This window comes from Hemicordylus capensis, chromosome 1, assembly GCF_027244095.1.
Source record: "Hemicordylus capensis ecotype Gifberg chromosome 1, rHemCap1.1.pri, whole genome shotgun sequence".
NCBI lineage: Eukaryota > Metazoa > Chordata > Lepidosauria > Squamata > Cordylidae > Hemicordylus > Hemicordylus capensis.
The window spans coordinates 146,219,967-146,243,687 of NC_069657.1; the positions used below are offsets into that span (position 1 = coordinate 146,219,967).

Sequence of the window (23,721 nt, forward strand, 5' to 3'; positions counted from 1 at the left end):
GGAAGGGAATGTGTGCTTTCACACTTTGGCCAAATTCTCTCCGAAGTCCCTGCGAGATCTTTGGGAGCACTTCACACATTTTTCTTCCAAATTTAAGCATAGCCAGGGCACTTTCCAGTTTAGACCCTGCAACGGGGTCACAGCAGATTTCGGAAGTGTGCTTCCACACTTCCTGTGTTATGACACCACAGTCCCTACGCTGGCAGCAGGGTGCCTTAACGACAATGAGAGTACTACAAGAGAAAGACAGATGTTCCCCCCATATACACACATACATGTGTGCACACCAATTTTGGTACATGATTTTCTTGGCCCTTTTCTCAAGGTTTGTGACACAGCTACTCTTCTATGACCCTCCCCTAAACACACACACACACACACACACCACTCTCTCTTTATCTGTGACATATGCACTCTTTTCTGGCTGCTTACTGGCTTGCTCTTCCTCTCCTCCATCAGCCACAGGAGGGAGGCATTCTGGAGCAAATGCTCCCTGTGGCATGTGGCAGTTCTTGGAATTGTATTGTTACTTAAAAAAAAACCAAACTTTTTTTTTTAAGATGCTGGAATGAGCTATGACCTTGAAACCCCACACTCCAAATTATCATAGTCCTGCACATGATGCAGGAAACCTGTCTGCTGCCCTGCCCAACCCTATCTATTTAGCTGAAGGTAATTAAGCTACAGAACAATGTCACCTTTCAACACAAAATGAGAGAGTTAGCTCCTCCGTCTTCTTCAAGAGCCGCCTGTGTTGAGCATCCTGTGCTGGAGGGAACAGGCAGGACTGGAAAACCTTGGCACATTTTCTATTTCCAGCCACACGTGAATCCATAAGAATCTATCTTGTGACATTGTTAGGGAAATGTGGCACTTGGATAGCGCGTAATGGGTAAGGTGTTGCAATCTAGGCATATCAACAAAGTGCATAGTCAACGATCTGATCGCATTTTGAAACACAGCCCAAAGAATTCTTACCAAAACACTTTTTGAGAGGATATATACCCAGGCCTGAATAGCAAAAGAGGGAGAGAGTGATGGGCAAGTTCTTCTGTGTCTCTCTCAGGCTTTCCGGAGCTGACCCCACAATGAATACACCTACCAACAGAATCAGTTCAGGACATTAGAGAATGTCTGGAGAGTTCACCACCACAATGGGAAAGCAGGTTCTTCTATTGACCAAGCCCAATGCGAACTGCTTTGAGGGGATTTAACCCTTTCCCTTTATGCTATTTTCCTGATAATTCCTTCAGTTGCTGTCTAAACCAGATGGAAAAATTATATGGACACAAAGAAAGGTTTCCCTTCTGGGGCAAATAGCTATAGCAGCTTTTAGATAATCTGGTCTCCAGATAAGCCAGGTAGCGATTCTATAACAATACAATATGCAGTCGGTGCTTTAGATACCTGATGACCCCTGATGATACCTGATGACTTGTGCGGGGCATCCTGGGATTTTCAGGGGCTGCTCAACTCCTGATTCCCACAGCCCCCACTGGCTCCATGACGGAACTGGCAGTCGTGTGGGTGGCCGAATAGGCCACCCAGGGCGCACTTTGATCGTCTGTGGGGAGAGTGGGCTAAGCCCGCTCTCCCCACAGACCCAACAGGACACCGGCAGCATAAGAAATAACACCGAGGCTCCTAAGTCTTATGGTCTAATGGAACATTGAACAGAGCTGATGGCTGGTTATACCTGTATGCCCTGTTCATGTTGGTTTGGGGGACTGCCGTAGCTACCCAGGGTCTTAGGTGCTGGAGAGAATTTCACAGGAACCTCTTAGTTTCTCTGTAGCGCTTGCACATCTATCTATCTATCTATCTATCTATCTATCTATCTATCTATCTATTTCTCTAAGGCATACCCATTGCTAATCCCATGGGGTCACACTTCCCCAGAAGGAACAGGTACACAGTCTGGGGGTGCTTCTGGATACAAAACTCTCCCTGGTGTCCCAGGTTGAGGCAGTGGCCAGAGGTGCCTTTTATCAGCTTCGGATGAAATGCCAGCTGTATCCATTTCTTGAGATAAATGACCTCAGAACAGTAATACATCTGCTGGTCACCTCCAGACTTGACTACTGCAAAGCTGTCTATGTGGGGCTGCCTTTGTACGTAGTTCGGAAACTGCAGTTAGTCCAGAATGCAGCAGCCAGGTTGGTCTCTGGGTCATCTCGGAGAGACCATATCACTCCTATCTTAAAAGATCTACACTGCTGCCGATAGGTTTCCTGGCAAAGTACAAGGTTTTGGTTATAACCTATAAAGCAGGGACGTGACTATGATAGGGCAAGGGGAGACAGTTGTCTGGGGGCCCACTGCCTTGAGGGGCCCCCCAGAGGGAAGTCACATGACTGACTCCCCCAGCTGTGCACCCACCTGAGTTTCCCTCAGTTGTATTCATCCTCCGAAATTGATGTGAGTGTTAAGACCTGGAGCTACCAGAACAGCATGTCTTTCTCTAGTACCATTAAATGACTTGAATCATCCACAATTTACAAATCCTTTTAAAAAATAATTTAGGATGATGTTCTATTGTGGCACATAGGAGATAGATAGATATATAAATTTTACTCTGCTTTTGGTTACCACTATTCAGCCTCATTTACAATTTATTTACTTCATGAGCTCAGCTTCAGTGACAGGGGGCCCATTTTAAAATCTTGTCTCTGGACCCACTCCAACCTTGCTACGCCTCTGCTATAAAGCCCTAAACAGCTTGGGCCCTGGATATTTAAGAGAACGTCTTCTTTGCTATGAACCTCACTGCCCATTGAGATCATCTGGAGAAGTTCGTCTGCAGTTGCCACTGGCTTATCTGGTGGCAACTCAGCTACGGGCCTTCTTCATTGCTGCCCCGAGGCTTTGGAACATACTTCCTGCAGAAATAAGAGTCTCCCCTCTCTTACAACTTTTAAAAGGGCAGTCAGGATGCATTTGTTCACCCAGGCTTTTAGTTAGATATTGTTTTATTTGTGTTTTAACTTTTTAAATTTTAATTGTTGAATATGTTAATCTTTTATTGGTTGTTTTTATTGTCTTGTAAACCTCCCAGAGAACTTGCGTTTTGGGTGATATAAAAATATGTCAAATAAATAAATGAAATGAAATGAAATGTGTGGCAGCTCTCATGAGTTTGCAAGCAAGCTGCCGGCAGGGGGAGAGGAAAGTGCCGGTGCCGGTGGACAGGCTTGTGGGTGAGAGGAAAAAGAAAATGGAGGCAGGAGAAGAAAACAGCAGCATGCGCGAGGAGGAAGAGAAAATGGCGACGGGTTGGCGGGGGGGAGAAAACGGCGGCGGGCGGGGAGGAGAAAGCAGAGGATGGGCGGGGCATGAAAATGGTGGGGTGGGGCTGAGAACAGCGGAAACCGAGAGGGAGGGGGAAGCAGTGGGGAGAACTAGAAGCGCAGATGCTCCGCGCCCGGCTCAGCTGGTTGTACTTATTTGTACAATTGTTTTATGGGTAATGGCCCATATTGCTCCATCTGGCTATATGTGTTTAAAGCCGTATTCTGTAGACAAAACTTAAACCATAGTCACTAAATAAGTGTTATGTAATTTGTGTAGCACAGGAGCACTGCAGAGAGGAAATACCATATATGATATAAGCATGACAAGTCAAAGATTCAAAGATTAGATGGTTACACATCTTTTTCGCAGCCACACCCCTTCAGGGAAATCCATCTCTCTTTATCTACGATATAGTTCTGCAAAAGGATATAGCACATCAAAAGGTTAAATTGCACCTAAATCCCAGCTCCATCCCTGCAACTTGATGCCATTCAGAAAAAAATATCTCCCTGTATCGATAGGCCAACTTGAGGCTCTCCATCTGTTGTTGGGCTATAATGCCAATCATCCTCAACCTCAATAAATTGTGCTTGGGGCTGATGGGAGCTGTAGTCCGACAAAGTTGGCCACCTCTGCTATAGGCTTTTAGGGGTTGGTGCTGCATTCAAATTAGTACAACACAGCCCCAAAATCATTTTTTAAAATGAAATCTTTTTCCCCAAGATGAGGGGATTTTTAGTAGAGAAGCATCCAAACCCTCCTCCATAGGCATATTTTCATCCCTCCAGGTCCTCCTCCATAAGCATCTTTTCCACCTGCAAGATTCCAAAAGCATGCTTGCACTAACCTGAGTTACACATGACTAGCTGTCCCCATTGGTTTAATGGAGCTTAAGTGCACCAGACATTCCAGATCAGAAGGGGACTGGAATCCTTGCTTCTAGCCACTATCAAATCCACAAAGGAAAGGGACAGAGCAGTAGTTTTTCACATTGTGAAAAGGTAGATTTAAGTCAAAGTTCTCACTTTGTTCCAATGAGTTAAGTATAGATGGCAGTTCTCCATGTAATGCTCCAGGGTGCAGGGACCAAAGTGAATGGGAAACGCGGAACCGGAGTGGCAGGGGACACAGGTTGCCAAACTATTACATCTGAATGCATGCAACTCTGGTCCCATTTCGAAAGTGACCTGAGTTTGTGCCCCGCAAACGCCAACTCAAATCCTTGGTTTGTAATCAGTTTAGCTGCTCATAACCAGAGTTGGAGTTGTGGAGCTTTACATCCAAATACAGCACTGGAGGTTGCATTCGCTCCAACCGGAGTTGAGGGAGAAAGCTCCTCCCTCTCTCCGGTTATGATTGGCTGTTTGGGGTTGTTTTTCAAGCAAGAAGGAAGCCTGAACAGCTAGTTCCCACTGTTCCCTCTAAGATGCACACAACCCCCAGGCCCCCGTACAGCAGTTTTTGGCAGGTGTGCAGTCTGCTGCTCCCGCCACCGCTGCCCAACTGTCTGGCTCCTCATTTCCCCCTCTCCCCGACTGGGCTGCTGCCACCACCTCCTCCTCCCTCTCTCCCTCCCTCCCCCCCCCCCAGCAGGCTTTGTCCCCCCACCCTTTTAACCTCTGAAATCTGTGCAATGTGGTAGGATGGGAGGCAGCAGCCGCGAGCTTCTTCCACCTCCCCTCCTCTCAAATGACTGCACGGGCTCTGCTGTTTGCAACCCATTTCCGACTTTCCTCCACAGCTGCTGCTGCTGCTGCTTCTTCTTCTTCTTCTTCTTCTTCTTCTTCTTCTTCTTCTTCTTCTTCTTCTTCTTCTTCTTCAAATTAAAGCAAAAGACCAGCGGAATGTCAAGGAGGGGGCCTGGGGTCAGGGGGAGATTTAAAATGATTGCTATTGGTATTTCTGTGACTTATATTTATTTCATTATGGCATGTGGTGGTAGCTAGCGTAATATACATAATATAGGTCTCCGTTTATTTAAGCAATTGTAATTTCCAAGGATAAGGTGTTGTGGGGGGGGGGGTTAGGTAGAAAAACAAAAAGACATTTTCTACTAAAAAGTAGAAATATTGTGAAAGGTAATTTTGTAGTGAATGTAACCAGTCAACATGTACTGCTTGTTTTTCAAAGCATTGTTGAAATGGAATTGTTTCGGTTCTATTTGTTTCAATGAGGTTCCTGTGCATGCCATGGAAATGATTAGGATTGCAAACAAGTGCAGCCAGGCTTTTGTGAAAACCCCATCTATTTCAACAGAGTTTGCACTGGAGAAGGTGCTGGGATAGATTGTGCATGTTACACTTAAAATTAAATGTAGTGATGATGGCACTAAGGTGCAGATATTCACTGTAGTCCATCAACTAAGCTTTAATTGTTACGACTTGGCCACAAATCAGTGTTTTGATATAAACAGTGTGTTGATTTTTAAAAATCAGTCAAAATATTTACTTATGTTTTGAGTGATATTAGTGGATGTTCTTACGTTTATCAAAATTTGCCTTCTGAGACAACGTCTTCAACCTTTCAACTCAAGAATTTCTAATTGCATAGTGTATTGTATCAGAAAAGTGTGCGGAATGCAGAGAAATATGTTAGCTATAACATGCACATTTGACTAATGCATTGGCTTTAATGGTAATGGGGGGCTGGGGAGATTAAAAAAATTTGCACACTGCACATTCATTCTTTCCGTGTGTGTGTGTGTGTGTATGTGTGTGTGTGTGTGTGAGAGAGAGAGAGAGAGAGAGAGAGCGCACGGCACACTGTCTTGATACTGCCTCCCAGAACAAAGCTCTTTCTGCTCACTGATGATAAAAATTAGAGGGAACACACGCATGCCTGGGCAGACTCCGCTGTGTTGTGCCTCTGTGCACTCTGCTATATTAGAAGGGTATCTCTTACCAGAGAGAATTCCCAACAGCAACAGCAAGCAGAGAAAGGGTTAAATATCCCACCTACCACTTCTCCCTGATGTGTCCTTTCCCTGTGACCCACAAAGGCTGCATTTGCACGGTGTGGGTCATAACGAAAGGACACATCAGGGAGAAGTGTTGCTTCAGAAGCAACAGAAGTGTTGCTGTTGCTCTCCTGTGTCCCCTTCTCCATTTGGCATTCCCAAAGACATGCTTGCTAGTCACAGAGGGAAACGTTTGCTTGAGGGAGTGATCAGAGCACCACAGGAGAAGTGGGGATCAGGGGAAGGCTTGAGCACCCCTCTCCTGCCCACTCTATCTCCCCTCCAAATTGCACTCTCCCACCACCACTTCTCAACTGTTCAGCAGTGGCCGGGGTTCACAGACCCAAGCCTGCCATCAAAAGCCTGGCAGTTCAGCCAAGCAACCAGTTGCCTAAGCAAGCTATAGAATCTTCTTCCTTTTCAAGGAAGATTCAAGAAACGTTCAAGAAAAGACTGGACAAGCATTTTTCATATATTGGCACTACTACCATGCCAGCATAATAGGCGTAAGCATAGCGGGGGTTGAGGACTAGGAAGCTCCCTTCCAATTCTGTGATTTTACAGTAGCAGGGAGTTATTTGCACTTGGTTTCGGGCTTTGGGGTAAACGTTGAGCAAAGCCACTTTGAAGTACACTCCCAGCATTGAGGGAAGCAGCCCCTCCCCTCTGCTCTCGGTTTTCTCTTGAAACAAGTACACATGGCAGACGTCAGTATTTTTCTTCTAGCCAATGGGAGGTGGGGCGGGGAAGAGTTCCTTGCAGAGATAGGTCTGCACTTGTGAAGAGAGGATGCCTCTTATCATGCTAATAATTCTACGTCAGCGCCTCTCCCTGTTTGCTATGGCACTTTCAAAAGAAGCAGCTTAAAACCAGAATTTCTAAAACCCAGACATACATCGAGATAAGTTAGAATTCACATCACAAAGCCCGATTTGTGTGTGAAGTGGGTCCAAGGATCTCGATGGGAGTCCAGGGTAAGTTTAGTTGGTGTGTGAACACACACACTCTTCCAAAGGAGATTCAGGGGAGAAGTCCTGTGCATAAAGCCTCCTGGGGAGACCATGAGTCTGTGTTTTGGTTTCTTTGTTTATTGTTCAATTTCTATACTATCTTTCATAAAACTAATCCCAAAGCAGTTTACAAAATTTAAAATATAATAAAACTTCCTAAAAATCACATTGAAACCAGTTAAAACAATAAGAACAGTGAAAACACCAAAAAGCAGCAGCCATTAAAAATACTGTTCTTATGGTCAGTAAAGTTAGTCCAAGGAGCAACCAGCTGTGATTCAGAGCTGTGCACACTCCCAAGAACCACACGCGTGGTGGCGGAAATCCTGGTCGGAGGACCAGGAAATAATCATGTGTATGGTGGGATCGTAGTCTGGTGCCACTGTATTTCAGATCTGAGATGGTCAGTGTTGGCATAGTTAGCACTCAACTGCAATTACACTTCGCCTGCACACAAATGGCCACTTCCTGGTCCTCTGGCCCGGATTTCCACTGCCACACATAGAGTTTTTGGGAGCACACACGGCTCTAAATCATAGCTGACCACTCCCCAAGCTAATTTTACTGGTTGAGTGAGAACATGGCTTAAGAGTCAGTGGCCACATAGGCCTCCCATGTCTATTGTTTCTGAAGGCTTGTTTGTGAGGCAAGCAGTGGCCACGTGGCTGCTACTGAGAGTGACTGAAAAAGCCAAGCCACAGAAGCAGAGAAATGACTCCTGTTTGGCCCGCCATGTGTCTTACATCACTGAAGCCTTCAGACTCATCCTGAGGATTAAATGACTAATCATTTTCAACTCTTAATTGTCCATCTTCAAAGTGTCTTCCAGTTCTTATCTCATCCATCCTCATAACAACCCTGTTGTTCAGATTCCTATTTTACGGCCAGGTCAAACTACATGTGAATCATGTAGATATTTTTCCCCTGAGGTTTTTGTTCTTCAAACCCAAGGCAGGTGCAAGAAGCTGCAGTCTGGAGAAGATGTTCACAGAGCTGAAGAGGCTCGCAGCCCTTTCCCTGTGGATTCTTTTTTCCTGACAGTATCAGCTCCCCGCAGAGCTGCTTCTTGTCCTGTGGGAGAGAAGATAAAGACCTGCAACTGCTTTAGGGTTTTAAAAAGAGAGCGAGAGATCAGGCCAAACATTCACATGACTGAGCACCACATATTTGTATGTATATTTATATCCACCTTTCACAGGGCCAGTTCCAAGAATGTAGCTCTTGACACACATGATTTTGAAGGGGATGCAGTAAGAGCATGCCCATTGGGATGCGATCTGCTGATATCCTAATGCCCTACCCAACCCCAGCACAGCATCCCTCCAGTGGCTGTTGCTGGTATCTGCCTTATGTTTCTGGTCCTGTGGGAAATAAGATAAAGACCTGCAACTGCTTTAGGGTTTAAATGAGAGAGAGACAGACAGAGAGAGAGAGAGAGAGCAGACTTGTTTCTATACTGTGAGTCCTTCGGGGACAGGGAGCCATCTTATTTATGTATTATTTATTTTTTGTATGTAAACCGCTTTGAGAACTTTGCTTGAAGACTGGTATATACATATCCGTAGTAGTAGTCGTAGTAGTAATGGCCTCCTAGTACATTCCTTTATCCATATTTTTTGTGTAAGCAAGGATCTGGATCTTGTGTATTTGGGCCATTTGGATTAACGCCTCCCCTGCCGCCCCAGATAAAGAGACACACCAAGAGGGCATCACACTTCAGTTTCACCTCATTCATTCCTTGTCTCTTGCTAGCTGAGTTTGTTCTCTTCAAGCCCACAAAGGGCCAGGATCAGATGGGACAGCCTTGAACAAGGCACCTTTTCTTGCCCCTTCCTAGGTCTATTTTATTAAAAGGCCTTTCTATACAATCAGTGCATTGCATCCCAAATGCGCATTTGTTTTATATTTGTTACATTATTAGCAAAAACAAGTCCACTCTTCAGAAAGCATAGTCAATATCCCTCATGCCCTGTTCTTTTGCCAACGTTTATGAACTGGATACACCCTCACCTTGTGACCAGTAGACATACTAGCAACTATGACAATTAATAAACTTTACTTTGTTTCCTTTGTTCTAGCCACTAATAGTTACAATTTAAATCTTTAATCATTCTGTAGAAATCTCCCAGATGACACCAGGCCCGCTGCAGCTTCAGAAGTGACTGAGGGACAATGACATCAAGGTTTGACATTCATATTTTCTCTCTCTCTTGCATATCCCAGATCCAATTATTGGAGTCTTCTTGAAATTCCCTTAGTGTCTTTAAATTCAGTCACCTCTCCTTTTTTTGGGTGCCCATTAGAGAAACAGTATGGCATGATGGAGAGAGTATTGGATTTGGGCTGGGGAAACCTGGGTTCAAATCTATGATCTGTGCAACCTTGGGCAAGTCACTGGCTGCCTTCTGACATAGAGTGAAACCTATGCACTTGCGCAGGGCATACTGGGGTTTGCGGGGGCCCCTGAGCTCCCCAGCCCCCGACGGCTCCGTCTCGGAGCCGGCAATTGTGTGGGCAGCTGATCTGGCCGCCCAAGGCTCCCTCCCCGCTCACCCAAAGAAACCGGGTCTCACGGATCGTGAGACCCGGCTCACTGTTTCTCACTCTTCAACCAAGGGGCTCAAGGCAGCAGTTGCTCTATTTGTTATCACAACTACCCTGTGGGGTAGGTTAGGCTGAGACACAATGGCTGTCTTCGCACATAACATCAAACCAGAGGCAAATGAGCCAGAGGTTCGATTCCATGGTCTTCTGAATGAGTGAAACCATGGTTTCGTCACCAAACAGACCCAAGGTTTCCGAACCCAAATTGTAATTTTAACCTTCGGTTTGTTGTGAGTTTCACTGCTAAAACCTCAGGTTTGAAGGCAGCATCATGTCATCCTGCTGCTGTCGTAACCTGGGTTCTATGTGGTGGCTGCTCCCAAAACCATAGAGTGGTTTTAAAAAAAATAGACCTTGGAAGGGGCAAGAAAAGGTGCCTTGTTCAAGGCTGTCCCATCTGATCCTGGCCCTTTGTGGGCTTGAAGAGAACAAACTCAGCTAGCAAGAGACAAGGAATGAATGAGGTGAAACTGAAGTGTGATGCCCTCTTGGTGTGTCTCTTTATCTGGGGCGGCAGGGGAGGCGTTAATCCAAATGGCCCAAATACACAAGATCCAGATCCTTGCTTACACAAAAAATATGGATAAAGGAATGTACTAGGAGGCCATTACTACTACGACTACTACTACGGATATGTATATACCAGTCTTCAAGCAAAGTTCTCAAAGCGGTTTACATACAAAAAATAAATAATACATAAATAAGATGGCTCCCTGTCCCCGAAGGACTCACAGTATAGAAACAAGTCTGCTCGCTCTCTCTGTCTCTGTCTGTCTCTCTCTCATTTAAACCCTAAAGCAGTTGCAGGTCTTTATCTTATTTCCCACAGGACCAGAAACATAAGGCAGATACCAGCAACAGCCACTGGAGGGATGCTGTGCTGGGGTTGGGTAGGGCATTAGGATATCAGCAGATCGCATCCCAATGGGCATGCTCTTACTGCATCCCCTTCAAAATCATGTGTGTCAAGAGCTACATTCTTGGAACTGGCCCTGTGAAAGGTGGATATAAATATACACACAAATATGTGGTGCTCAGTCATGTGAATGTTTGGCCTGATCTCTCGCTCTCTTTTTAAAACCCTAAAGCAGTTGCAGGTCTTTATCTTCTCTCCCACAGGACAAGAAGCAGCTCTGCGGGGAGCTGATACTGTCAGGGAAAAAAGAATCCACAGGGAAAGGGCTGCGAGCCTCTTCAGCTCTGTGAACATCTTCTCCAGACTGCAGCTTCTTGCACCTGCCTTGGGTTTGAAGAACAAAAACCTCAGGGAAAAAATATCTACATGATTCACATGTAGTTTGACCTGGCCGTAAAATAGGAATCTGAACAACAGGGTTGTTATGAGGATGGATGAGATAAGAACTGGAAGACACTTTGAAGATGGACAATTAAGAGTTGAAAATGATTAGTCATTTAATCCTCAGGATGAGTCTGAAGGCTTCAGTGATGTAAGACACATGGCGGGCCAAACAGGAGTCATTTCTCTGCTTCTGTGGCTTGGCTTTTTCAGTCACTCTCAGTAGCAGCCACGTGGCCACTGCTTGCCTCACAAACAAGCCTTCAGAAACAATAGACATGGGAGGCCTATGTGGCCACTGACTCTTAAGCCATGTTCTCACTCAACCAGTAAAATTAGCTTGGGGAGTGGTCAGCTATGATTTAGAGCCGTGTGTGCTCCCAAAAACTCTATGTGTGGCAGTGGAAATCCCGGCCAGAGGACCAGGAAGTGGCCATTTGTGTGCAGGCGAAGTGTAATTGCAGTTGAGTGCTAACTATGCCAACACTGACCATCTCAGATCTGAAATACAGTGGCACCAGACTACGATCCCACCATACACATGATTATTTCCTGGTCCTCCGACCAGGATTTCCGCCACCACGCGTGGGAGTTCTTGGGAGTGTGCACAGCTCTGAATCACAGCTGGTTGCTCCTTGGACTAACTTTACTGACCATAAGAACAGTATTTTTAATGGCTGCTGCTTTTTGGTGTTTTCACTGTTCTTATTGTTTTAACTGGTTTCAATGTGATTTTTAGGAAGTTTTATTATATTTTAAATTTTGTAAACTGCTTTGGGATTAGTTTTATGAAAGACAGTATAGAAATTGAACAATAAACAAAGAAACCAAAACACAGACTCATGGTCTCCCCAGGAGGCTTTATGCACAGGACTTCTCCCCTGAATCTCCTTTGGAAGAGTGTGTGTGTTCACACACCAACTAAACTTACCCTGGACTCCCATCGAGATCCTTGGACCCACTTCACACACAAATCGGGCTTTGTGATGTGAATTCTAACTTATCTCGATGTATGTCTGGGTTTTAGAAATTCTGGTTTTAAGCTGCTTCTTTTGAAAGTGCCATAGCAAACAGGGAGAGGCGCTGACGTAGAATTATTAGCATGATAAGAGGCATCCTCTCTTCACAAGTGCAGACCTATCTCTGCAAGGAACTCTTCCCCGCCCCACCTCCCATTGGCTAGAAGAAAAATACTGACGTCTGCCATGTGTACTTGTTTCAAGAGAAAACCGAGAGCAGAGGGGAGGGGCTGCTTCCCTCAATGCTGGGAGTGTACTTCAAAGTGGCTTTGCTCAACGTTTACCCCAAAGCCCGAAACCAAGTGCAAATAACTCCCTGCTACTGTAAAATCACAGAATTGGAAGGGAGCTTCCTAGTCCTCAACCCCCGCTATGCTTACGCCTATTATGCTGGCATGGTAGTAGTGCCAATATATGAAAAATGCTTGTCCAGTCTTTTCTTGAACGTTTCTTGAATCTTCCTTGAAAAGGAAGAAGATTCTATAGCTTGCTTAGGCAACTGGTTGCTTGGCTGAACTGCCAGGCTTTTGATGGCAGGCTTGGGTCTGTGAACCCCGGCCACTGCTGAACAGTTGAGAAGTGGTGGTGGGAGAGTGCAATTTGGAGGGGAGATAGAGTGGGCAGGAGAGGGGTGCTCAAGCCTTCCCCTGATCCCCACTTCTCCTGTGGTGCTCTGATCACTCCCTCAAGCAAACGTTTCCCTCTGTGACTAGCAAGCATGTCTTTGGGAATGCCAAATGGAGAAGGGGACACAGGAGAGCAACAGCAACACTTCTGTTGCTTCTGAAGCAACACTTCTCCCTGATGTGTCCTTTCGTTATGACCCACACCGTGCAAATGCAGCCTTTGTGGGTCACAGGGAAAGGACACATCAGGGAGAAGTGGTAGGTGGGATATTTAACCCTTTCTCTGCTTGCTGTTGCTGTTGGGAATTCTCTCTGGTAAGAGATACCCTTCTAATATAGCAGAGTGCACAGAGGCACAACACAGCGGAGTCTGCCCAGGCATGCGTGTGTTCCCTCTAATTTTTATCATCAGTGAGCAGAAAGAGCTTTGTTCTGGGAGGCAGTATCAAGACAGTGTGCCGTGCGCTCTCTCTCTCTCTCTCTCTCTCTCTCACACACACACACACATACACACACACACACACACGGAAAGAATGAATGTGCAGTGTGCAAATTTTTTTAATCTCCCCAGCCCCCCATTACCATTAAAGCCAATGCATTAGTCAAATGTGCATGTTATAGCTAACATATTTCTCTGCATTCCGCACACTTTTCTGATACAATACACTATGCAATTAGAAATTCTTGAGTTGAAAGGTTGAAGACGTTGTCTCAGAAGGCAAATTTTGATAAACGTAAGAACATCCACTAATATCACTCAAAACATAAGTAAATATTTTGACTGATTTTTAAAAATCAACACACTGTTTATATCAAAACACTGATTTGTGGCCAAGTCGTAACAATTAAAGCTTAGTTGATGGACTACAGTGAATATCTGCACCTTAGTGCCATCATCACTACATTTAATTTTAAGTGTAACATGCACAATCTATCCCAGCACCTTCTCCAGTGCAAACTCTGTTGAAATAGATGGGGTTTTCACAAAAGCCTGGCTGCACTTGTTTGCAATCCTAATCATTTCCATGGCATGCACAGGAACCTCATTGAAACAAATAGAACCGAAACAATTCCATTTCAACAATGCTTTGAAAAACAAGCAGTACATGTTGACTGGTTACATTCACTACAAAATTACCTTTCACAATATTTCTACTTTTTAGTAGAAAATGTCTTTTTGTTTTTCTACCTAACCCCCCCCCCACAACACCTTATCCTTGGAAATTACAATTGCTTAAATAAACGGAGACCTATATTATGTATATTACGCTAGCTACCACCACATGCCATAATGAAATAAATATAAGTCACAGAAATACCAATAGCAATTATTTTAAATCTCCCCCTGACCCCAGGCCCCCTCCTTGACATTCCGCTGGTCTTTTGCTTTAATTTGAAGAAGAAGAAGAAGAAGAAGAAGAAGAAGAAGAAGAAGAAGAAGAAGAAGAAGAAGAAGAAGAAGAAGCAGCAGCAGCAGCTGTGGAGGAAAGTCGGAAATGGGTTGCAAACAGCAGAGCCCGTGCAGTCATTTGAGAGGAGGGGAGGTGGAAGAAGCTCGCGGCTGCTGCCTCCCATCCTACCACATTGCACAGATTTCAGAGGTTAAAAGGGTGGGGGGACAAAGCCTGCTGGGGGGGGGGGAGGGAGGGAGAGAGGGAGGAGGAGGTGGTGGCAGCAGCCCAGTCGGGGAGAGGGGGAAATGAGGAGCCAGACAGTTGGGCAGCGGTGGCGGGAGCAGCAGACTGCACACCTGCCAAAAACTGCTGTACGGGGGCCTGGGGGTTGTGTGCATCTTAGAGGGAACAGTGGGAACTAGCTGTTCAGGCTTCCTTCTTGCTTGAAAAACAACCCCAAACAGCCAATCATAACCGGAGAGAGGGAGGAGCTTTCTCCCTCAACTCCGGTTGGAGCGAATGCAACCTCCAGTGCTGTATTTGGATGTAAAGCTCCACAACTCCAACTCTGGTTATGAGCAGCTAAACTGATTACAAACCAAGGATTTGAGTTGGCGTTTGCGGGGCACAAACTCAGGTCACTTTCGAAATGGGACCAGAGTTGCATGCATTCAGATGTAATAGTTTGGCAACCTGTGTCCCCTGCCACTCCGGTTCCGCGTTTCCCATTCACTTTGGTCCCTGCACCCTGGAGCATTACATGGAGAACTGCCATCTATACTTAACTCATTGGAACAAAGTGAGAACTTTGACTTAAATCTACCTTTTCACAATGTGAAAAACTACTGCTCTGTCCCTTTCCTTTGTGGATTTGATAGTGGCTAGAAGCAAGGATTCCAGTCCCCTTCTGATCTGGAATGTCTGGTGCACTTAAGCTCCATTAAACCAATGGGGACAGCTAGTCATGTGTAACTCAGGTTAGTGCAAGCATGCTTTTGGAATCTTGCAGGTGGAAAAGATGCTTATGGAGGAGGACCTGGAGGGATGAAAATATGCCTATGGAGGAGGGTTTGGATGCTTCTCTACTAAAAATCCCCTCATCTTGGGGAAAAAGATTTCATTTTAAAAAATGATTTTGGGGCTGTGTTGTACTAATTTGAATGCAGCACCAACCCCTAAAAGCCTATAGCAGAGGTGGCCAACTTTGTCGGACTACAGCTCCCATCAGCCCCAAGCACAATTTATTGAGGTTGAGGATGATTGGCATTATAGCCCAACAACAGATGGAGAGCCTCAAGTTGGCCTATCGATACAGGGAGATATTTTTTTCTGAATGGCATCAAGTTGCAGGGATGGAGCTGGGATTTAGGTGCAATTTAACCTTTTGATGTGCTATATCCTTTTGCAGAACTATATCGTAGATAAAGAGAGATGGATTTCCCTGAAGGGGTGTGGCTGCGAAAAAGATGTGTAACCATCTAATCTTTGAATCTTTGACTTGTCATGCTTATATCATATATGGTATTTCCTCTCTGCAGTGCTCCTGTGCTACACAAATTACATAACACTTATTTAGTGACTATGGTTTAAGTTTTGTCTACAGAATACGGCTTTAAACACATATAGCCAGATGGAGCAATATGGGCCATTACCCATAAAACAATTGTACAAATAAGTACAACCAGCTGAGCCGGGCGCGGAGCATCTGCGCTTCTAGTTCTCCCCACTGCTTCCCCCTCCCTCTCGGTTTCCGCTGTTCTCAGCCCCACCCCACCATTTTCATGCCCCGCCCATCCTCTGCTTTCTCCTCCCCGCCCGCCGCCGTTTTCTCCCCCCCGCCAACCCGTCGCCATTTTCTCTTCCTCCTCGCGCATGCTGCTGTTTTCTTCTCCTGCCTCCATTTTCTTTTTCCTCTCACCCACAAGCCTGTCCACCGGCACCGGCACTTTCCTCTCCCCCTGCCGGCAGCTTGCTTGCAAACTCATGAGAGCTGCCACACATTTCATTTCATTTCATTTATTTATTTGACATATTTTTATATCACCCAAAACGCAAGTTCTCTGGGAGGTTTACAAGACAATAAAAACAACCAATAAAAGATTAACATATTCAACAATTAAAATTTAAAAAGTTAAAACACAAATAAAACAATATCTAACTAAAAGCCTGGGTGAACAAATGCATCCTGACTGCCCTTTTAAAAGTTGTAAGAGAGGGGAGACTCTTATTTCTGCAGGAAGTATGTTCCAAAGCCTCGGGGCAGCAATGAAGAAGGCCCGTAGCTGAGTTGCCACCAGATAAGCCAGTGGCAACTGCAGACGAACTTCTCCAGATGATCTCAATGGGCAGTGAGGTTCATAGCAAAGAAGACGTTCTCTTAAATATCCAGGGCCCAAGCTGTTTAGGGCTTTATAGCAGAGGCGTAGCAAGGTTGGAGTGGGTCCAGAGACAAGATTTTAAAATGGGCCCCCTGTCACTGAAGCTGAGCTCATGAAGTAAATAAATTGTAAATGAGGCTGAATAGTGGTAACCAAAAGCAGAGTAAAATTTATATATCTATCTATCTCCTATGTGCCACAATAGAACATCATCCTAAATTATTTTTTAAAAGGATTTGTAAATTGTGGATGATTCAAGTCATTTAATGGTACTAGAGAAAGACATGCTGTTCTGGTAGCTCCAGGTCTTAACACTCACATCAATTTCGGAGGATGAATACAACTGAGGGAAACTCAGGTGGGTGCACAGCTGGGGGAGTCAGTCATGTGACTTCCCTCTGGGGGGCCCCTCAAGGCAGTGGGCCCCCAGACAACTGTCTCCCCTTGCCCTATCATAGTCACGTCCCTGCTTTATAGGTTATAACCAAAACCTTGTACTTTGCCAGGAAACCTATCGGCAGCAGTGTAGATCTTTTAAGATAGGAGTGATATGGTCTCTCCGAGATGACCCAGAGACCAACCTGGCTGCTGCATTCTGGACTAACTGCAGTTTCCGAACTACGTACAAAGGCAGCCCCACATAGACAGCTTTGCAGTAGTCAAGTCTGGAGGTGACCAGCAGATGTATTACTGTTCTGAGGTCATTTATCTCAAGAAATGGATACAGCTGGCATTTCATCCGAAGCTGATAAAAGGCACCTCTGGCCACTGCCTCAACCTGGGACACCAGGGAGAGTTTTGTATCCAGAAGCACCCCCAGACTGTGTACCTGTTCCTTCTGGGGAAGTGTGACCCCATGGGATTAGCAATGGGTATGCCTTAGAGAAATAGATAGATAGATAGATAGATAGATAGATAGATAGATAGATAGATGTGCAAGCGCTACAGAGAAACTAAGAGGTTCCTGTGAAATTCTCTCCAGCACCTAAGACCCTGGGTAGCTATGGCAGTCCCCCAAACCAACATGAATAGGGCATACAGGTATAACCAGCCATCAGCTCTGTTCAATGTTCCATTAGACCACAAGACTTAGGAGCCTCGTGTTATTTCTTATGCTACCGGTGTCCTGTTGGGTCTGTGGGGAGAGCGGGCCTAGCCCACTCTCCCCACAGACGATCAAAGTGCGCCCTGGGCGGCCTATTCAGCCACCCACATGACTGCCAGTTCCGTCATGGAGCCAGTGGGGGCTGTGGGGATCAGGAGTTGAGCAGCCCCTGAAAATCCCAGGATGCCCCGCACAAGTCATCAGGTATCATCAGGGGTCATCAGGTATCTAAAGCACCGACTGCATATTGTATTGTTATAGAATCGCTACCTGGCTTATCTGGAGACCAGATTATCTAAAAGCTGCTATAGCTATTTGCCCCAGAAGGGAAACCTTTCTTTGTGTCCATATAATTTTTCCATCTGGGTTAGACAGCAACTGAAGGAATTATCAGGAAAATAGCATAAAGGGAAAGGGTTAAATCCCCTCAAAGCAGTTCGCATTGGGCTTGGTCAATAGAAGAACCTGCTTTCCCATTGTGGTGGTGAACTCTCCAGACATTCTCTAATGTCCTGAACTGATTCTGTTGGTAGGTGTAGTCATTGTGGGATCAGCTCCGGAAAGCCTGAGAGAGACACAGAAGAACTTGCCCATCACTCTCTCCCTCTTTTGCTATTCAGGCCTGGGTATATATCCTCTCAAAAAGTGTTTTGGTAAGAATTCTTTGGGCTGTGTTTCAAAATGCGATCAGATCGTTTGGATGCACTTTGTTGATATGCCTAGATTGCAACGCCTTACCCATTATGCGCTATCCAAGTGCCACATTTCCCTAACAATGTCACAAGATAGATTCTTATGGATTCACGTGTGGCTGGAAATAGAACATGGTAAGCATTCTGTCAGATGAACTAAAGCATTAGCTTCCAGCTTGTCTCCTAGGAGTTAATCATTTCACTCAGAGTTGAGTGAGGCCTTGTGTCAGTGTTTCTCTGAGCTGAACATTGCTATTGGTAGTAGGCCTGAGTTCTGAACCAAATTCTGGGTTCAGTCCACTAACTTTGGCCACACTGGCCTTAACAAATGATTATATTTTGTTTTAGTTTGTAAACCACCCAGAACCTTGGATGGGGCAGTGTAGAAATAGGATGGATGGATGGATGGATGTCTGAAAAAGGAATTAAAAAGATGGGTTCCTTGTATGCAGACCACGCAATGAAGGGCTAGTCTTTTTTTTAAAAGGCTGGCCTTACTTCCTGCTGCTTACTAATACTTTTGTTAAAACCATTATCTCAGGATGCTCATTCTTTGCTCCCAATGGGAATAATTTACCTACACATTAATTAGAGGTCGATGAACAACATTGTCTTCTGTTGGAAGTGTATTTGTCAGTGGATACACTGAATATATGTATTTAGCATAAATTACATTCAAACTCACATCTCTTTTAGGCAGCACCCACTTTTACGAACACAAGCTTTAATTGCTAAAGCATAATGGTAATAGTAAGGTTACTCATACAATTAAATGGCAATTGCATTTAAAAGACATACAAAGGAAATTGCACAAACGTTTGCACTGTCACTGTGGAAGAAAGAAAAGGCAACATGCCTATCAACCATGACCTGACAACTACCACATTCATGCCTGCCGTTGCTATTACATTTTGTTCATGGTGCGTAAGTCAAAACTGCACACTTAACTGTTGCAACCCTCCTTCCAGTGACATGTTGCTGGTGTCTATCTAGATTATAGCAATAGCAATAGCAATAGCACTTACATTTATACACCGCTCTATAGCTGGAAGCTCTCTAAGCGGTTTACAATGATTTAGCATATTGCCCCCAACATTCTGGGTACTCATTTTACCGACCTCAGAAGGATGGAAGGCTGAGTCAACCTACCATTATGAGCCCTTTGGGGACAAGGATCCATCTTTGTTTGTTTATATCTATATAAACCACTCTGGGAACTTTTATTGAAAAGTGGTATATAAATATTAATCATATTCATTATATTCGTATATCTCCCATACGGCTCTTGAGTAAATTGTCCAGCCCTGTGTTTGATTATTTAGGAAAGTTTCTTGCAAAACAATAGACCTAATGTATTCTGTAAACCACTCAGAGATTTGTATATGGAGCAGTATATAAATGCAACAAACAAACAAGGTGGGACAACAATGGCAACACATTGAGAATGTTGTTAATTCTAATCAGTGCATCTGTTGCTGTAGTCTTGGTTGGTTGGTTGGTTTCAGAGAGAGAGAGAGAGAGAGAGATACATACATACATACATACATAAAATTTGATATGTGTTCATCGGCTAAAATCAGCAAGTCCTGTTTGTTTTCTGTGCTCAAAAACAAAGCCCAAAAAATCAAAAAACAAAACCCCTACCCAGTTTTGTCAGTTTCTGAAGTCTCCAGACATACTCTGGAGGTGATCAGAATTGAAGCTCAGCACAAAGCATCAGGAATGTCCTGCTCCCATTGCTCTATCTCAAGCTATCCTTTAAGCCTTAAAACCTGTCCCTAAAATGTTATAATCTTTAGGTTAGGAAGGCTGAGAGATAGTACTATGTGTGCTTCCAGTCAGATCAGTGGGAGACCATAAAGGGCACCAATGCCACCCCTTCCCTTTTGTCAAGTGGTGGCAGAAATAGACACCCCTTGAGTTTTTATGCACACCTGCACATTACATGCACACACCTCTATCGTTTCCTCCTTTGTGGCAGCAATATCTACCATGCATTGCATATTGCACCACCATGCCTTACACACCCTCCTCCCAAAAGGGCATCTCAAGTATTCTAATGCCCTTTCTTGATTTCCTCTTCTGCTTCTTTCCCCTTCTCATTTTTAGGCCAATGGCAAATAAGGAAGGAGTCAGTGGCAGCAAAGAGGAGGAAAAGGAGTCGGTGGTAGTGAGGAGAGTGTCTTTGCCAAGAGTGAGTTGCTCAGAAGGCTGAGGGTCGTAGATGGAAGCAAGTGAGGTGGAGGCCACCTCGTTGCCCTGCTGGTGTCCCAATCAGGGGCGAAGCTATAATTGAGCAAAAGGGTTCAAAGAACACGGGCCCCCAGCTCCTGAGGGCCCTCCAACTCCCTCCCTCCCTATTTTCTTCATCATCTCTCTCATTCTGGGGGAGCCGCCAGAGAGAGGGATGAACACGGGCCCCCTCCCCTAGCTACGCCCCTGGTACCAATCATTCTATGCCTGGGGAAACCACCTCACCTTTCCTCATGGAAGGACTGCCTCTCCTGTTCCTGTTGTGGTTCATTCCATCCTCAATACTGATTTCTGACAAGCATTTTATGGGGATGTGATCTGCATCTTGTGGTATTTTAAGATAACCCTATTATGAAATACCCATTTCTTTTTGTTATGCAGAAAATTTGACTTGGAAAAAAAACAAATGGAACATCTGTGCAATGAGCTAAGGTGAGTTGTGTAGCTATTCCAACTTGAAAAGGAGTGGTTTTCTGCACTGGTGGTGATAAATTGGAAGGCTGGACCCCAAGAACATGTCCCATCACTTCTGCTGACGACCACACCATTGCCACGTTCAGTCTGGTCATTGCCCTTTGCAATACCTCTTTAAAAAATAAATAAATCAAAGCCAGGTTTTTCTCTTTAACTATCTTCCACTCTACCCTTCTTATTTTTTTTTTAGCACTTTTGTACATTTTCAATCCAGAGCAGTGTATTAAAAGAGGCAGAGGAGAAAGGAGAACTACTTCCAAAGAGTTCTTCCTCCCTCCCGCCCACACCCCGCCACCCTGCACCTGACACCTAGGCTTATCTCTTGTTATGATCTTCTGTCTTCCCTCTCTCTTTATTTTTTTAACCACTTTGTGCATTTGGACACTTTTTAAATCACAGCAGCACTTTAAAAGAGGCAAGGAAGAGAGGAGAACCACTTCCAAAGAGGCTTTTGGGGGGAGAATCAGCCCTTTTTCATCACAGGGAGATGGATCCCAATCACCTCTCCTTGCCTGGCCTCGGCTGCTCTTGGGAAGGGAACCTGAGCCCTACCCTGCCATACCCTACCCTACCCTGGGGAGTGTGTGTGTGTTGCTATGAATATGGGACATACTGCGCTAAACTGCCAAAGGCGAGACATCCACAGTGTGGATTCCACACACCTCTTGATATGTCCCTACCACCCAGACTTGCCTACTGGTGCAATTAAGCGCTTTGGCTGGGCTCTTCCTATGCATCCAGTTATGGTTTTTGTCCCTCCTTCTCACATGAAGATTTCAGATTAGGAGGACTTGAGGAAAGGGGAGAAGAATAGGAAACTTCCTTACACCCTGATCCTAAATATGTTTGTGATGGAAGTAATAACCATTCATTCTGAAGTGACTTACTTTTGTGTCAGGAGACTTAAGTAAGTTGGGCAGAGTTAATTTATCCGCCAACTCCAGCCTCTTCTCTCCTTCTCCTTTTTTTTCTCAGATGGAGAAGAAAACTTGAGATATACAGACTGAAGTAGATTGTTGCCCATAAAACTCAAGCCACAAAGGAACTGAACTGTACTGAATGTTTGCTGCAGCACATACAGACTCATACCTGCCAATATGTCCCTATTTTCTCATTCACCTGAATGGGGAAATAGGGACATGTTGGCGGGTATGCAGTCTTGGCACACCAACACTTCTGAAATGTATCCTTCAGGTCTGTTCTTCTCCTGCCAATCCTAAACATGTTGATTAAAAAGAAAGTCCCCTTGAACACAATGAAATTTTAAAATGTGTAGTGGATCAGGTTGAATCAGACCCACTGAAGTCCTTGGGGTTTTACTTTTGGGTAAATACATTTATTTATTTCATTTATTTATCATATTTTTATACCACCTGATATGTTTATCTCTAGGCAGTGTACAAAATTTAAAACATTTAAAAGTCACAATTTAAAATGCATAATAATCAAAATATAATAAAAGTATTAAAACAAGTTTTATTATTATTATTATTATTATTAATTCTGATTAAAAGCCTGAGAGAACAGGAGGGTCTTGAGGTTCTTCCTGAAAACAGACAGAGAAGGAGATGCGCTTATTTCAGCAGGAAGCTTATTCCAAAGCCCTGGGGCAGCCACAGAGAAAGCCCAATCCTGGGTCACCACCAGATGAGCTGTTGGCAACCGTAACCAGACCTCTCCAGAAGATTTTAACAGGCAGCAGGGATTATGACAAAGGAGGGGCTCTCTCAGAGAGCCTGGACCCAAGCCATTAAGAGCCTTATAGATAATAACCAGCATTTTGTATTTCACCCAGAAACATATTGACAGCCAGTGCAATTCTTTTAGAACCTGTGTTATGTGGTCCCTTTGTGTTGTCCCAGAGACCAATCTGGCTGCTGCATTCTGTACTAATTGTAGTTTCTGGACTATGTACAAAGGCATCCCCACATAGAGTGCATTGCTGTAGTCAAGCCTGGAGGTTACCAGTATATGTACCCCTGTTCTAAGATAATTCACCTCTAGAAATGGATGTAGCTGACGTATCAGCCGAAGCTGATAAAAAGCACTCCTGGACACTGCCTCAGCCGGAGAAACCAGGGAGAGCTTTGGGTCCAGGAGCACTCCCAAGCTACATACCTGATCTTTCGGGGGGGTGTAACCCCATTCAGTACAGGCAGATCAAAACCATCTCTTGGGTCCTGCCCCCCCCCCCACCACAGTCAGTACCTCCATCTTATTTGGATTCAACTTCAGTTTGTTATCCTTCATAACAAGGATTTGGAAGAGCGGTATAGAAATCAAATTATTATTATTATTATTATTATTATTATTATTATTATTATTATTATTTTACACAGTCAGACAGGTGTTATTGACTGGTTTGTTTTATCCAGATATCGAGTCCTTCCCAAGGACCTGGGATGCCAGAATTTTATTGTCAATGTTGTTGCTGTTGTTATAGATATCGTCGCAGAATATAGGCTGTTCCCAGTAAAGCTGCTTTTTGTAATTGGCTGATGGTGATTTCTGTGGCCCCTGTGGTGTTGAGGTGCTCTTCAAGGTCTTTTGGAAAACCAAGGGCACCAATTACCACTGGCATTATTTTGGTCTTTTTCTGCCACAGCCTTTCAATTTCAATTT

At 44.6% G+C, this 23,721-nt stretch overlaps 1 long non-coding RNA gene across 1 annotated transcript in view; it reads left to right on the plus strand.

Moving 5' to 3' along the window:
• The window catches only part of LOC128341141 (uncharacterized), a 48,444-nt gene extending 26,105 nt beyond the window's left edge, over positions 1–22,339 (plus strand). The window contains exons 2-5 of the long non-coding RNA XR_008314227.1: positions 9,376–9,440; positions 20,482–20,566; positions 21,007–21,057; positions 22,075–22,339. This is a non-coding gene — a long non-coding RNA (uncharacterized LOC128341141). The remainder of the gene's footprint in view (positions 1–9,375; positions 9,441–20,481; positions 20,567–21,006; positions 21,058–22,074) is intronic.
• Positions 22,340–23,721: the final 1,382 nt, after the last annotated feature.